We start from the raw sequence: 13,919 nt of genomic DNA, 5'->3' as shown, positions 1-13,919 counted from the left end.
TCAGAGTGGATAATTGAACAGGAGTGCTGGGAGGGGGGGCAGACAATCAAAATGAGGTGCTCCTTTGAAAACAAGGATATTTGGAGCAAATTAACTAGAACAGATGACATTTGATGACTTGCTGATTGAGCTTTTTCCACCCCCTACAGAGTGCTGCACGAGTTTAGCTGAGCTGCGATGACAAGCACTCATATGTCCTCTGTGTGTGTGTGTGTGAGTCGCTCCGTGCAGACATAATGTACCCCCAGAAAGACTAAAAAAGATCAGAATAATACCTGTAATCAGTCGACAGTAATTGGAGCAGCTGTTTGGCAGGAGACAGGCTTTATGTAAGATTGGAATGGATGATTTATTTGTCAGAGACGGATGCATGTGTTTGCATGGGCAGGATATAACGCTCCATGTGAGTTTGCTATTCAGTGTGTCCATTTGGTTTTTTCCTTTGCATCACCCATGTACGGTTCTTTTCTCATTTTCACTGCCTCAGTGGTACAAACACCGGTCAGAACATTAGTCTCTATCCATCACTCTGCAGCTGGGTCCAGTTCAGTACAAGCTCATTTTATTTAGGAAAATACATTACATCTAATTTGTGTTGTATATACGGCATGTATTTTAGTATCATAGAAAGATAAGCTGGCTTAGATACAGTAAGCGACACTTCAGAATCCCCCTCCTACACGTCTGATCCTGCAGCCACTGGGTGACCAGTTAAACCAGGCTACTGACTTACAGACACTGGGAAATAACGGCTTTGTTGTTATCTGAGTTAGAACAGAGGTCTGCAGTCTGTGGATCCACAGCTAGTGGTGTGAAGCTGCAAAAACTGATTTATTAAAAAAATAAACAGTTAGACTGAAAACAGAACAGTTAAATTCCACTAGATATATAAGTTTTTTTTTATCTCAATTTAAAGGCATACTATGCAACATTTTTCAGTTAATGTGTTTCATAACGTTTTGGATGATTAAATGAGTAATTTCAGGTCGAACAAAGGTTTTCTCGGCCGCCCTGGTGGTCTGTAGGGGAAATACCAGCCGAGCCCTCGGCCCGCACCCACAGGCTCAGAAGTCTCGTGCATCGCGAGAGTCGGTCTTGCTTTACGGCGAGAACTTGGCTAACTACAATCTTTGTTATTTAGACACATGCATAACAAATAATGTATGAAAACATGCTAAATTTTCAAACTCGAAAATTGGAACAAAATAGTCACTTACCGCAGTAGACATGGTGGTTTGTTGCGTTCGCCTGTCTGCTAAGCTCAAAACAACCGCGCCTGGCTTGACGGAGAAACCAGGAGAACAGCTGAGCATATTTACGACAGTGCACTTTTACTTTCGCCCTCTGGGGGGAGCCTCGCTGGAAAATCAACACCGATTGCATAGTATACCTTTAAGGCAATTTAGGGTTTCAGTGCTTCTGTACTTTTCTGGGGCTTTAATCAAAACAAGGTGGGCTCTCCTCATCCTCCGCAGGAAGTCCAAGCGCTTCTGGGCCCTTTGGACCAGTGAGGTGGTGTTTCCAGTCCAGGTGAGGGTGTCTGTGATGAATGTGGTGCTGCTGACCACCTCTACAGCTGAGCTGTTAATGAGCAGTGGAGCGTGGTTAGGCCGCTTCTTCCTGAAGTCCACCATGATCTCCTTGGTCTTCTCCTCCTTCAGGATCAGGCTGTTATCTCTGCACCAGCAGCTGCTCCACCTCTCTGTAATCCAGGTCGTTGTCGTCTCTGATGAGGCCCACCACCGTGGTGTCGTCTGCAAACTTCACCATGTGATTGATCTTGAACCTGGAGACACAGACGTGTGTCATCAGGGTGAACAGTGTTCTGTCCGACCCGGACTGACTGAGGTCTGTTGGTGAGGAAGTCTAGCAGCCAATAGCAGAGGGGTGTATTGAAGCCCAGCTGTTCCAGTTTGCCCATCAGATGCTGTGGGATGATGGTGTTGAAAGTTGAACTGAAGTCCAGGAACAGCATCCGCACGTGGGTGTTCTTCTCCTCCAGGTGTGCCAGGCTCAGGTGGAGAGCAGCAGAGATGGCGTCCTCAGTGGAGCGGTTCCGTCGGTAGGCGAACTGGAACGGGTGGAATGTTGGCGGCAGACTGGGGACGATGTGTTCTTTAACCAGCCTTTGGAAGCACTTCATCATGATGGGAGTCAGAGCGACAGGCCGCTAATCATTGAGGGAGGCGACCTGAGGCTTCTTTGGGACTGGAATAATGGAGGCAGACTTGAAGCATGCTGACACTATTGATCCAGCGAGGTGTTAAAAATGTCTGTGAGGACACCAGCCATTTACCCTACACACTCCTTGTACACCCACCTGGTATGTTATGAGGGCCTTGGGCCTTCCTCGGCTGGACTCTCCTTAGAGTTGTTCACACAGCAGCTCTGTCAAGGCAGAGGGCCTCCTCTCCCTGGTGTGGAACGGCTTTCACTGCTGGAGTGTTGTTTTGTGCTTCAAACCTTCCAAAGAAGTTGTTTAGTTCCTCGATAACAGCACATGACGCCCCAGGCCTCTTTTCAACTCAGTGGATTCCAGTTTCTTTAGGGAAAGATTTCCACTTTTTGCTTTTAAACCCTTCTAGGCTTCCCCTCAATACTTATCTGAAGTCCTTGAAAGACCCAACTATGGCCCTAAGGGAACCAGCTTTTGCTGAATTCCATAGTAGTGATGGGTGCAGCAACACTGATGTGTCGGCACAACCCCGTGTTTGATAGAAATGTAGGTAACCGATACAGGATGCATGTTTATATCCGTATCTGTCATCGGGATGCATCTGCCAAAAAAATCTCAGATCTTTTGTGCTTTATTATCTAATTCATCAAGAAATATGGAGCAGCTTCAAGGCAATAGAAAGGTTTCCGCCATTTGGGACCATTTTGGTCTCATATTTTTTTTATTTTCTCATTGTGTCATCCTGTTTCTCTCACTTATCACTTATCTAATTTCAAATTAAATTCAAATTCACTTTTAGTTTACCGTACTTGCCGTATTTATTGTTTTGATTTTTTTAAAACCTAGTCCACAAGCATCCTCATTTGCATCTTCACCTACATGTTCAATTGATCAAATATGTTCACGTGATTTATTGACTGCATCTAAAAATATAAAAAATATGTAAACAAAGATATAAAATAATACAATATAACACAGAATGACTTAAATTGTTTTTATTGCAATAAACAATGTCAGTTTAGTCTGTCGAACCGGCAGCATGTAAGGATGTTAAAGGCCCAGCAGGTGTCAGTGTTGAGTATCAGAGTATTATAGTTTTTTCTGATTGCTTAAGCACATTTTTTGTAACTATTGGCTATTTTTGCAAAACTCTACACACAAATAAGAAAACCTTTCACCCAATTACCAAAACATTGTAGTTCTCTTGCAAAAGCGAACACAGCTAGATTAACTCTGCACACCTTTGTAAAAATTGTGTTTTCGTATCAGACAGTAAACACAAGCCATCATCTACTAAGCACACAATGTGCCAACTACACACTGATGGTATGAATACAAAACACATTTGGCTTTCTCTTTCTCTGTGTACAGATGTCAATTTGAGGTCATACTTTTGTCATAGTGTCATGTAAATATACAAGGATCCAAATTTCAAGTATCGCTGTTTATTCACACTCATCAAAACCAAGACAAAGTCAGAACACAAAATAGTAATTTCACAAAAAACAAAAAAACAATAAGCCTTCATCATGTCGTCTTTCTGGGTCCGGCCACAAAATTTCGTCCACATCGCATGCGATATCCTCCAGTCCAAGGCACCGGGGAAATTATCTCCTTGAATGCCGTATCCAGGCCTGACATGATGCCTGGTCAATATCTCCACATGCCTCCTCCATTGCCTGTAAAAGGGCTACCTGTTGATGAGGATGACGGTCGTACACTTTCCAGCGCCAGGCAGAGAAGAACTCCTCGATTGGATTTACAGTTTTTCTCGATTGTTTACACACAAATATTGGTACTTGAAACACAATGACCACAAAATGTAACTCATGCACCAACCCCCTGAACCAATTCTGCTAAACTACAAGCACAATTCCTGCTTTACACTCAAATTGCAGTTCTAAAACACACTTTTTCCAAAACTCTACACACAATTGTCATGAAGAAAATCTTTTGTTTTCACAAGGAACACACTGTTATTCAAAACTCTAAAGTTAATTTCCCTACTATGCACACTGACTCCTCACATGGGCAAACACCTAACACACATGTTTCCACTCAGCAATCAGAGCTTTAGCATAGAAGGGCAACAGGTGAGCTCTTCTGTTTTGGAGCAATGGAGGCCAATGTTGTAAACAGAGGCAGAGCCAGAGCCAGAGGAGTGAGAGTAAGAGGAGGACGATGGGGAGGACGAGGACGAGGAAGGCCAAGGACAATCATTTCTGATGAGATCCGAGCAACTTTGGTTGACCATGTGGTCAACCATGGCCTAACAATGAGGGAGGCTGGGCAAAGAGTACAACCAAATTTGAGCAGGTACACTGTAGCATCCATCATCCGGACTTTCCGCAATGAGAATAGGTAAGAAATCTACTCTCACTACAAAACTGCAGTACTGCATATCAATACAGTACTCAATGAGTACAGTAGTACAGTATTACCTGTGGACTGTTCTGTAGGACATTGTGTTTCGAGTATTTGGGAAATGTATTCCTACACAGTATTTACAGTATTGCACTCTTTGTATTGCAGAACTGAAAGATTACCAACAAGAGGTGGACGGGGCCGTCTTCTGTCTCCTGAACAGGAAACAGAGATCATGAACATGGTTCTTGAAAATAATGCCATTACCTTACGGCAAATACAAAGAAAAATAATAGAAAACAATGAGATATTTCAAAATATTGATAGGGTAAGTTTATCAACGCTGGACCGTGTCTTGCACAGAAATAAACTGAGGATGAAGCAGGTCTACAGGGTGCCATTTGAGCGCAATTCAGAAAGGGTCAAAGAATTGCGATATAACTATGTGCAAGTACGTCCTATACAGTACATTCCCACCTTTGATGCATACTGTCAACATTGTATAAATCATACATATTTCTTTCTATTATATTGTAATCATAATGATTGTGCTTCACAATAGAGACCGCTCCATGTCTACTTCTGATATTGTCATGTGTGTTTCAGAGAGTCCTTGAGCTGGAGGTGGATGCAGTGGAGCACCAGTTCTTCTTCATTGATGAGGTTGGATTCAACCTCACAAAAAGACGAAGGAGGGGAAGGAATATAATCGGCCAGCGTGCCATTGTTGAAGTCCCTGGCCAGCGCAGAGGGAACATCACAATGTGTGCAGCGGTGACCGACCATGGCATCATCCATCACCATGCTACCCTTGGCCCATACAACACTGCCCATCTGATCACATTCCTGGACACCCTACACAACACACTCATTCCACCAGATCAGATAGACGGCCCAGAGCAGCTCAGGTACGTTGTCATTTGGGACAACGTAAGCTTCCACCGGGCTGCTCTGGTTCATAACTGGTTCACTGACCACCCACGCTTTTCAGTTGTTTATCTCCCTCCATATTCTCCATTCCTCAATCCTATTGAGGAATTTTTTTCTGCCTGGAGATGGAAAGTGTACGACCTAAATTCAGAAACGCGTATACCCCTTTTCCAAGCTATGGAAGACGCATGTGGAGATATAGCAGTTGATGCTTTTCATGGCTGGATTCGCCATGCTAGGCGATATTTCCCCCGCTGCTTGGCCAGGGAAAACATTGCTTGTGATGTAGATGAGGTACTGTGGCCAGACCGAAACAGAAGAGAGGATGCAGCATAGTTTATTTTGTTTTGTTTTTTTATTATTACTGTAACTGTATACAGTAAAATCTTCTGCACTGTATGTGCAACTTTGTGTCAGTTGGGATGTACACTGTGTACATTGTTTTGTGGGAAAAATAAAACATGTTTGTTACAGTATATTTGTGTGTTCTGAGTATAAAAACAATATTCTAAAATATTTTACAACGCACTTATGTATTTAATGTCTGTAGTAAGTGTAACACTGAACAAAAAGTCATTATGATGAATGGAGAATGGTGTTTTACACTGAGCACATCAGTGTTTAAATGCTTTTTTTAATTGTCTGTTCATATGATAGTTTGTGTGTGTCATCTGAACACAAAATGGCCTTTTGTGAAGAGATAAAACTGTTTTGAATGTAAAGTTTCATTTTGCAGGAGAATTGAAGGGTTTTGCCCATTGTGTGTGTGTTTGTTGGATTTGTGTGTAGAGTTCTGAGAATACGAGGCATGTTTTCAGAAATGTGTGTAAACAATCCAGAAAAACTGTAAGAATGGAGAGTATGGAGGGGGGTTGAGTGCCATGAAGAATGGGTGGTCTGTAAACCAGTTGCGGACCAAGGCAGCCCTATGGAAACTAACATTGTCCCATATGATGACATATCGGGTATGCTCTGGTCTCTGAACAGTGAGCATGTCATGTAAGGTGTCCAGGAATGCAATAATGTGTGCAGTGTTGTATGGGCCTGTGGTTGCATGATGGTGAACAACACCATTTTGGCTTATAGCTGCACACATGGTTATGTTACCACCACGTTGTCCTGGGACATTGATGATGGCACGGTGTCCAATAATGTTCCTGCCACGTCTCCTGGTTTTACTGAGGTTAAAACCAGCTTCATCTACAAAAAGTAGCTCATGTCCCATGGCATCTGCTTCTAGTTCCATCACTCTCTGGATAAGACAAAACAAATGCATCACATCAGGCCCATGCACAGCACTACAGTATGCACTTCCAAATTCAGAACCAACGACACTATAGCTTACCTGCACATAGTCATATCGCAGTTGCTTTACATGTTCTGTGTTTCTCTGGAAAGGAACTCTGTAAATTTGCTTCATTCTTATTCTGTGGCGCGCAAGTACACGACTTAGTGAAGATATGCTTACACTGTGTATATTTCGAAAGATGGTGTCATTTTCAATTATGCGCTGCTGTATTTCATGCAGTCTTATTGCATTATTGGCAATCACCATGTTCACTATATGGGTCTCTTGCTCTGGAGTGAACATTCTTCCTCTGCCCCCAACACCTGGACGTCTAGCAATTCTGTAAAGTAACAATATCAGTATTTTTGCATGTATGGTACTGTTGTGTTTCTCATTAGAGTATGGTGGTGCTAAAAAGTACTTACCGATTCTCATTTTGAAATGTCCTAATGATGCTTGCCACAGTGTAGCGGCTCAAATTAGGCTGAACCCGTTGGCCAGCTTCCCTCAGGGTCATCCCATGGTTGATGACATGGTCCACTATTGTAGCTCTGATGTCATCAGTTATTCTATTTCTTACACTTCTTGCCCTTCCTCTTTCCCCTCCTCGTCCTCTTCTTGCTCCTCCTTGTCCTCTTCCTCTAATTTCCTCTAACCCTCTTGCTTCTTCAACTCCACGTCCTCTCCCTCGGCCTCCTCTGATTCTCACTCTTCTCACTCTTACTGCTTCATCCATTGTACTCTACACAGACAGCTTACCTGTGGCTTATTTATAGTGCTTAGGCTGATTGCAAAGTGAACTAATTATCTAAAACAGTTTTCACATGTGAAAGTGTGCCAGACAGTTGGCAAAATAGTGTTAATGATAGCCATACATGTGTATACTTTTGCTAGGAGTGTGTTGGAAATTTGGTAATAGAGTGTTGTGCAGTGAATTGTGCCTACAGTTTTGCAAAATGTGTGTTACAAAATTGCAAACTGAGTGCAATGCAGTGTTTGTGCTTTTAGTTTTGGAGACTCAGTGAGTGGTTTTGCTATACGTATTAATAGTTTTAGAAATTGTGCTACATGAATCACGATTAGTGCTTAAGCATTCAGAAAAAACTGTAATAAAGTTTGGCGATTCGCTGAAGGCTTCATGACGCCTCATCAACGCATCACTATTCCTTAGAGCTACTGGGAAATGCTGACTTTGTTGTTTTTAAGGTCAATCTTAAAGCCTAGTTATTTAGACTGGATTTTAGTGGCATTTTTGGCTTTGGTTTTGCTATTTTTCTTTCTTCTGCTCTTTTTTCTGTCATGCTGATTTTATTTAAAGCAGTTTGGTGACTCCAGCATTGTAAATGGCTATAAACATTGTTTGAGTAATTGATTAGCCCCCCCCCCCCCCCCCCCCCCCCCCCCCGGCCTCAGTATAATGTCTTTTACAGTTTTTTAGAAAAATTTTCTTCAACTACTGAACAAAATTCAAATCTGGTTTACATTTTTCAAATGTTTGCTGCGCCTCCTGCCGGGGATGATTTTCTTTTTGCAGTGGCTTTGATCTTTGCACTTATCAATGAAGGCCGGAATCATGAAGTGCGCGATTGATGGTGACTGATAGCTGTCTCTGTGAACCGTTACCTCTGCAATACTCCTCTTTCCATTTTCAGATGGATTAAACAGTGATTTGTGAGCTCTTGCTTTATTGCATATTACTTCCTTGAACCTCCCTGCAACTTGATCCATGACCCTTTCCAATGTCCTATTACATAAAGACACTGACGGTGTAATCCCCATGACCATGGATATGTTGGAGAGGTGCAAATGTGCTGCAAATACATACATGAACAGCAAGTATAGCAAACACAGAGAAGTGAGATGAAAGAAAAAAACAAATTTAATCTCTCCATTAGCCTCCCTACCTGATTCTTTCTACAATCACACAAACTAAGTGCAAACACGCTGCAAATACAAAAACATCTGCAAACACTTAAGTGATGCTAACATATGCATAGGGGAAATGCTGAAAGTAAAAATAGCAAGTACTCGAGCGGAGGAAGGTGGCATCCCCCTTCTTAAAAAAAAATCTTAATAATCATCCCCCTTTCTTAAACGACATTTTATTACTGATTGTGTAAAATTTATATTATATATCAACAGTAATAGTCATTATATCACCCTTTCAACATTAGACGGGCTGTGGGCTTATAAGTAGCCTGAGGAAAATAAATAAAATCAAAGAAGTGTCCTACCAATGACTATGAAGCTGAACCCAGTGGGAAATTAGTCCCTAACTGTGTAGGGGCAGTGATAGCCATGCTAACTATGTAGGGGCAGTGATAGCCATGCTAACTCTGTAGGGGCAGTGATAGCCATGCTAACTATGTAGGGGCAGTGCTAGACATGCTAACTATATAGGGGCAGTGATAGCCATGCTAACTATGTAGGGGCAGTGCTAGCCATGCTAACTATGTAGGGGCAGTGATAGCCATGCTAACTATGTAGGGGCAGTGATAGCCATTCTAACTATTTAGGGGCAGTGATAGCCATGCTTACTATGCAGGGGCAGTGCTAGCCATGCTAACTATGTAGGGGCAGTGCTAGCCATGCTAACTCTGTGGGGGCAGTGCTACCCATGCTAACTCTATAGGGGCAGTGATAGCCATGCTAACTATGTAGGGGCAGTGATAGCCATGCTAACTGTGTAGGGGCAGTGATAGCAATGCTAACTATGTAGGGGGCAGTGATAGCCATGCTAACTATGTAGGGGCAGTGCTAGCCATGCTAACTATGTAGGGGCAGTGATAGCCATGCTTACTATGCAGGGGCAGTGCTAGCCATGCTAACTATGTAGGGGCAGTGCTAGCCATGCTAACTCTGTGGGGGCAGTGCTACCCATGCTAACTCTATAGGGGCAGTGATAGCCATGCTAACTATGTAGGGGCAGTGATAGCCATGCTAACTGTGTAGGGGCAGTGATAGCCATGCTAACTATGTAGGGGGCAGTGATAGCCATGCTAACTTTGTAGGGGCAGTGCTAGCCATGCTAACTATGTAGGGGCAGGGATAGCCATGATTACTATGCAGGGGCGGTGAAAGCCATGCTATGCAGATGTGTCTAGTAGTTCCCATTGATTTAGCTTGTAAAGCGGGGAGAATGGCGCTAGGCTTACCGCACCATGACGTCACTGCTGGAAGATGGCAGGAGGGAGGGGCTACTATATTTGGGCAAAAATGGCCGCTCCCAGACTCAGTGATGGCAACAGAATTATTATTTTTATTTTTTTACTGACACTAAATACATTAAATCACTTTGAACGTATTACGTACGTAGAAAATGATCCATTGATTATTCCTTGCTGACCAAGAGTAACCGAAAATGTTTCTTGGTTTTTCGTTTCAAATTATTATTTTTTTCAAATAATTTTTTTTCCTATTTTCTTTTTTCTATTTTCTTATGGCACCTTTAATCAAAAGCACAGCATATGAGAAATACTGGTATAAAATGTCCACCTTTTCTGATGTGGAATAATGAGAATAAAGTCTTTCATTTATTTGTACGAATCTGTCAGGGAAGAGGATTAGATTTTTTTTTTACAGATTTTTATGTCTTCAGCTTTTAGGAAATCCCCAGAAGTCTCCCAAAGTTTAGAAATAAAATATGTAAAACCAGGTTTAGCTAATGCTCCCATTTAATCCCCTGCAGTTTTATATTTACATCTATCCTCCCTAATCCCTCATCTGCCAGCTCCTGTTCCAAAACTCTGTCTCCTGTTCCCTAGAAGATATGCAGATGTAGAAGTGTCTGTTTCTGCACTTTTCTTCAGGATGGAGCAGATAGTCAATCAGCTAAGATCAACCTCAGGTTTTAATGAACACTGTTCGTATTTTCATTAGAATAATCCCCCCTGAATATCCCTGCCTCTTTCTATCAGCACATCTAATTAAATGGGTTACCACAGTAACAACAGTATATTATTAAAATAATGCTGGATCATTAGCCGGCTGCTTCTGTGACTAATAACTCAGATCAACTGCTGCAGGTTAAAGATTTCCTTCAGGCTACGTTCTTGATCTGTGATCTTGAAATGCAAACTTTAAAGATAAGCAGGTCGAGGCGAGAATGTATGAGGGTCCGTGTCTCTCACCGAGTCATTTTGGAGTAAAACGAAAACACCGACGGCTACAGCGCTGGATTCTTAAAGCAGGAAGCGTATCGCCTCCAAAGATCTAAATAGGTGGGTAGTTTCAATAATTATCTAATATATGTGCCTCACGCCGGTAAAGTGGAATAAAACCCAGAAAGAAATGTTTGACTTTAATTATTGGGCAACTTCTGTTAGTTGAATACAGGGCGTTAAGGTTTGCAGGTGTCTCTCTGGCAGTGGTGGGAAAGTTCTCTTTCTACGTGAACTAGTTCAAAGTTCAGTTCACACATTTTAAAATGAACTAGTTCCGTTCATAGTTCATAATTCAAAATTTTGAACTAAGTTCACAGTTCCAAAAAATGAACTAGTTCATAGTTCTTTTTTTTTTTCATATATTGCTCAATTACAACATAGCCTACTGTAGAACCACAGACAGCAATTATTTTATCAGTTGTAACTCTGAAACTGTGCGTCAGATTTCATCTTCATATCCAGTTTTGAATCCTTATCCAACCAGGGTTTACATTAGCATTGAGGGGACAGCATTTCCCCATTGTTGCTTTAACGCTTTGTTGCTGTCCATTCACTTCACACTAGTAGCAGCTGCAGCTTTCACCCCTACAGTATATTCTCAAAAACATCAGGAAAAATGTGCTGCTTGAATGGTCTTTTTTATGAGGAATTATTAAAAGAAAAACAGGAGTGTAGTCTTTAAGGTGCAAATGTTTTTTTTTTATTTAAAAATTTTTTTCCATTTGAAATTTCATTTCAGTACATACTAAAAAGGAATCCTGGAAAATTATAACAGGCAGGTTGCAGTGCGGATTTTTTTACTGAAAGCCGGCGAGCAAAGTTTGCAGAGAAATGTAAGATTGTTGCCATCATCCTCACCGACCACCTGGTCATAAAACTGTTTTAAGTGATCATACTGCTGCTTTGTCGCCTCCACGGTCGCCAGTGGCGGCCGGCCCATAGGGGGCGCTGTGGCACCGCCCTGCCTGATAAGAAGAGAGAAACGTAAAATATATTTTTTAGAAATTAACTCATAAATGTCAGTTTTACTCTCTAGAGTGTGTACCTATAAGCAAAACAAATTATATAAACTACATTTCCCTACCTACTGTCATTCATTTGTGGATTTCCACAGACAGACTCCTACCGTCTCTGTCTTGGGGCTGTGATCAGACTGACCCACATTTGCAGAGAATCTGCCAATCATGTACTATTGCTAGGTGAATTTAATAATTTAATGGCCAATCAGCGTCTCAGAACTTTATGGTCTTGGGGCTCTGAAAATACTGCGCTTTAACAGGCTTATGCACCAAAGCGCAGGTGCAGACAATTAGAGGGACGATGGCGAACATAACGAGCGAGATGCAGCTTCCACCAAATTCGGTGAGATCCTTATTTATCTACCCGTTTGCCAGAAGAACATCCCTGTTGTAGGATATGAACATTTCATGTCATGCTTATTGTGACTGTGACGAATCCACCTCGTCGCTTAAAACAACCTCTCTAACTTTGCGTGCCACACACACATTCCTGTTATACTGTGTTTGTGAGGACCAATACACTCGCGCTGAGCCCAGTAGCTCTATTAACTTAAAACACACAAGCTGTTCCTGGTTACCTGCTGGCGTATTGAGGGAGCACACTTAATATTTCAGTGGGGTTAGCCGTGTGTGTGTCTGTGTACGTGTTTATGCTACGGGGACTTGTCATCTTCAGTCTGGCTGCGTCTTTGCTGGGTTCAAACCCAGTTTGGTGTAATTGAATAAGTCAATGAATCTGTGTAAAATAATTAACTTGTAAAAATTATTTGTTTTTGTATATCTATTGTTTGTGGAGGTAATATATGGACAAAACTGATTAATGAGAAGAAATCAGAAATAAGAGAGCCTGAGGGGAGGGGCTTAAACTATTTAATGAGGGCTGTGGGAAGAAGAGCGGCCATTTCTGTTTTGTTTCTTTGTGACATTGCTGGCAACTGGAGGGAGGCTGAGGCCCAGAGTATCTTGTACATGTTTAGTTTCTTTTGCACCCTGTTTTGAGTTTTTGAGCTCAATAAATCACCAACACTGGTAACCCGACTGAGCCTGGATTCTTGGAGGCCAAAGAACCCCGTCACAGTGACCCAAATCATCACTGTTATTATATAGTAAATTAAATCATTACTGTTAAATTGTATGTATTGTCCAATTGTTTATTTGAATTCTTATTCCGGATTAGTTGGAGACATACACTAGGCTATATCAGCCCCACCAAAAATATTTTTCACCAGCCACCACTGACGGTCGCCTCCATGCTGCTGTGGCTTCCACGCTGCATTTTGTTTTGATGACGCACGCGGCTGTAGGCTACGACACTGGTAGCTGGTGTTGCCAGATTGGGTGTTTTTCCCGCTACATATTAAGGCTTATTTACGGTGTGAATTAGCCGGGGTTTCGCCTGGAGAACTCTATAGAAATTTGGCATCTTATTGAACGGAGTCGAACTGAGAGAGCGTGCCGTTCACAGACACCAGAATGAACGAGTTCACAATAACATTCATCAGGCAGTAATATAGTACGTTCAGTTCACGTTCGCCCAAAATATGAACGAGTTCATGAACTTTTGTTCAATGAACGCGTTCAGGCACAACACTGCTCTCTGGTGTTACGAGGTTGTTTGTCGTGCGCAGTGATGGGACTAACGGCGTTGAAAGTAACGGCGTTACTAACGCCGTTACCTTGTTTTAGTAACGAGTAATCTAACTAATTACTTTGACTGTAACTATAACGCAGTTACCATTGCAGACACCCCGTTACTGCGCGTTACTCAGGTCGCACAATGAACCTTTTTTCATGATAGGACTCGTGCGCAGCTGCGTGAAGCTGACACCCCACCCACGTCAAAAAACTCTGCAAATAGACTGAATGGTTAGTGCAACGTTAGTGCAGATTTGTGCAGAAAAAAATATTGTTTGTGCTACTTTTGTTTAAGAGATATTAAAGATTTATTTTAGGTCATCCAGAGGTGGGCGCCTTGTCAT

The 13,919-nt window shown here is 42.1% G+C and overlaps 1 protein-coding gene and 1 long non-coding RNA gene across 2 annotated transcripts in view; both read left to right on the top strand.

The window, feature by feature from the left end:
• plcl1 (phospholipase C like 1) overlaps nt 1-13,919 on the top strand; it is a 210,316-nt gene that overhangs the window by 169,928 nt on the left and 26,469 nt on the right. The window lies entirely within an intron of this gene.
• LOC119794406 lies at nt 4,482-5,273 on the top strand. Its single transcript, XR_005282213.1, has 3 exons — nt 4,482-4,537; nt 4,709-4,991; nt 5,147-5,273. It is a non-coding gene; the product is annotated as an uncharacterized LOC119794406 (long non-coding RNA).

Source organism: Cyprinodon tularosa, unplaced genomic scaffold (assembly GCF_016077235.1).
Source record: "Cyprinodon tularosa strain WSP-4 unplaced genomic scaffold, ASM1607723v1 ctg479, whole genome shotgun sequence".
Taxonomy (NCBI): domain Eukaryota; kingdom Metazoa; phylum Chordata; class Actinopteri; order Cyprinodontiformes; family Cyprinodontidae; genus Cyprinodon; species Cyprinodon tularosa.
Note: the sequence above shows the minus strand (reverse complement) of the source record. Positions and strands in the feature narration are given on the sequence as shown.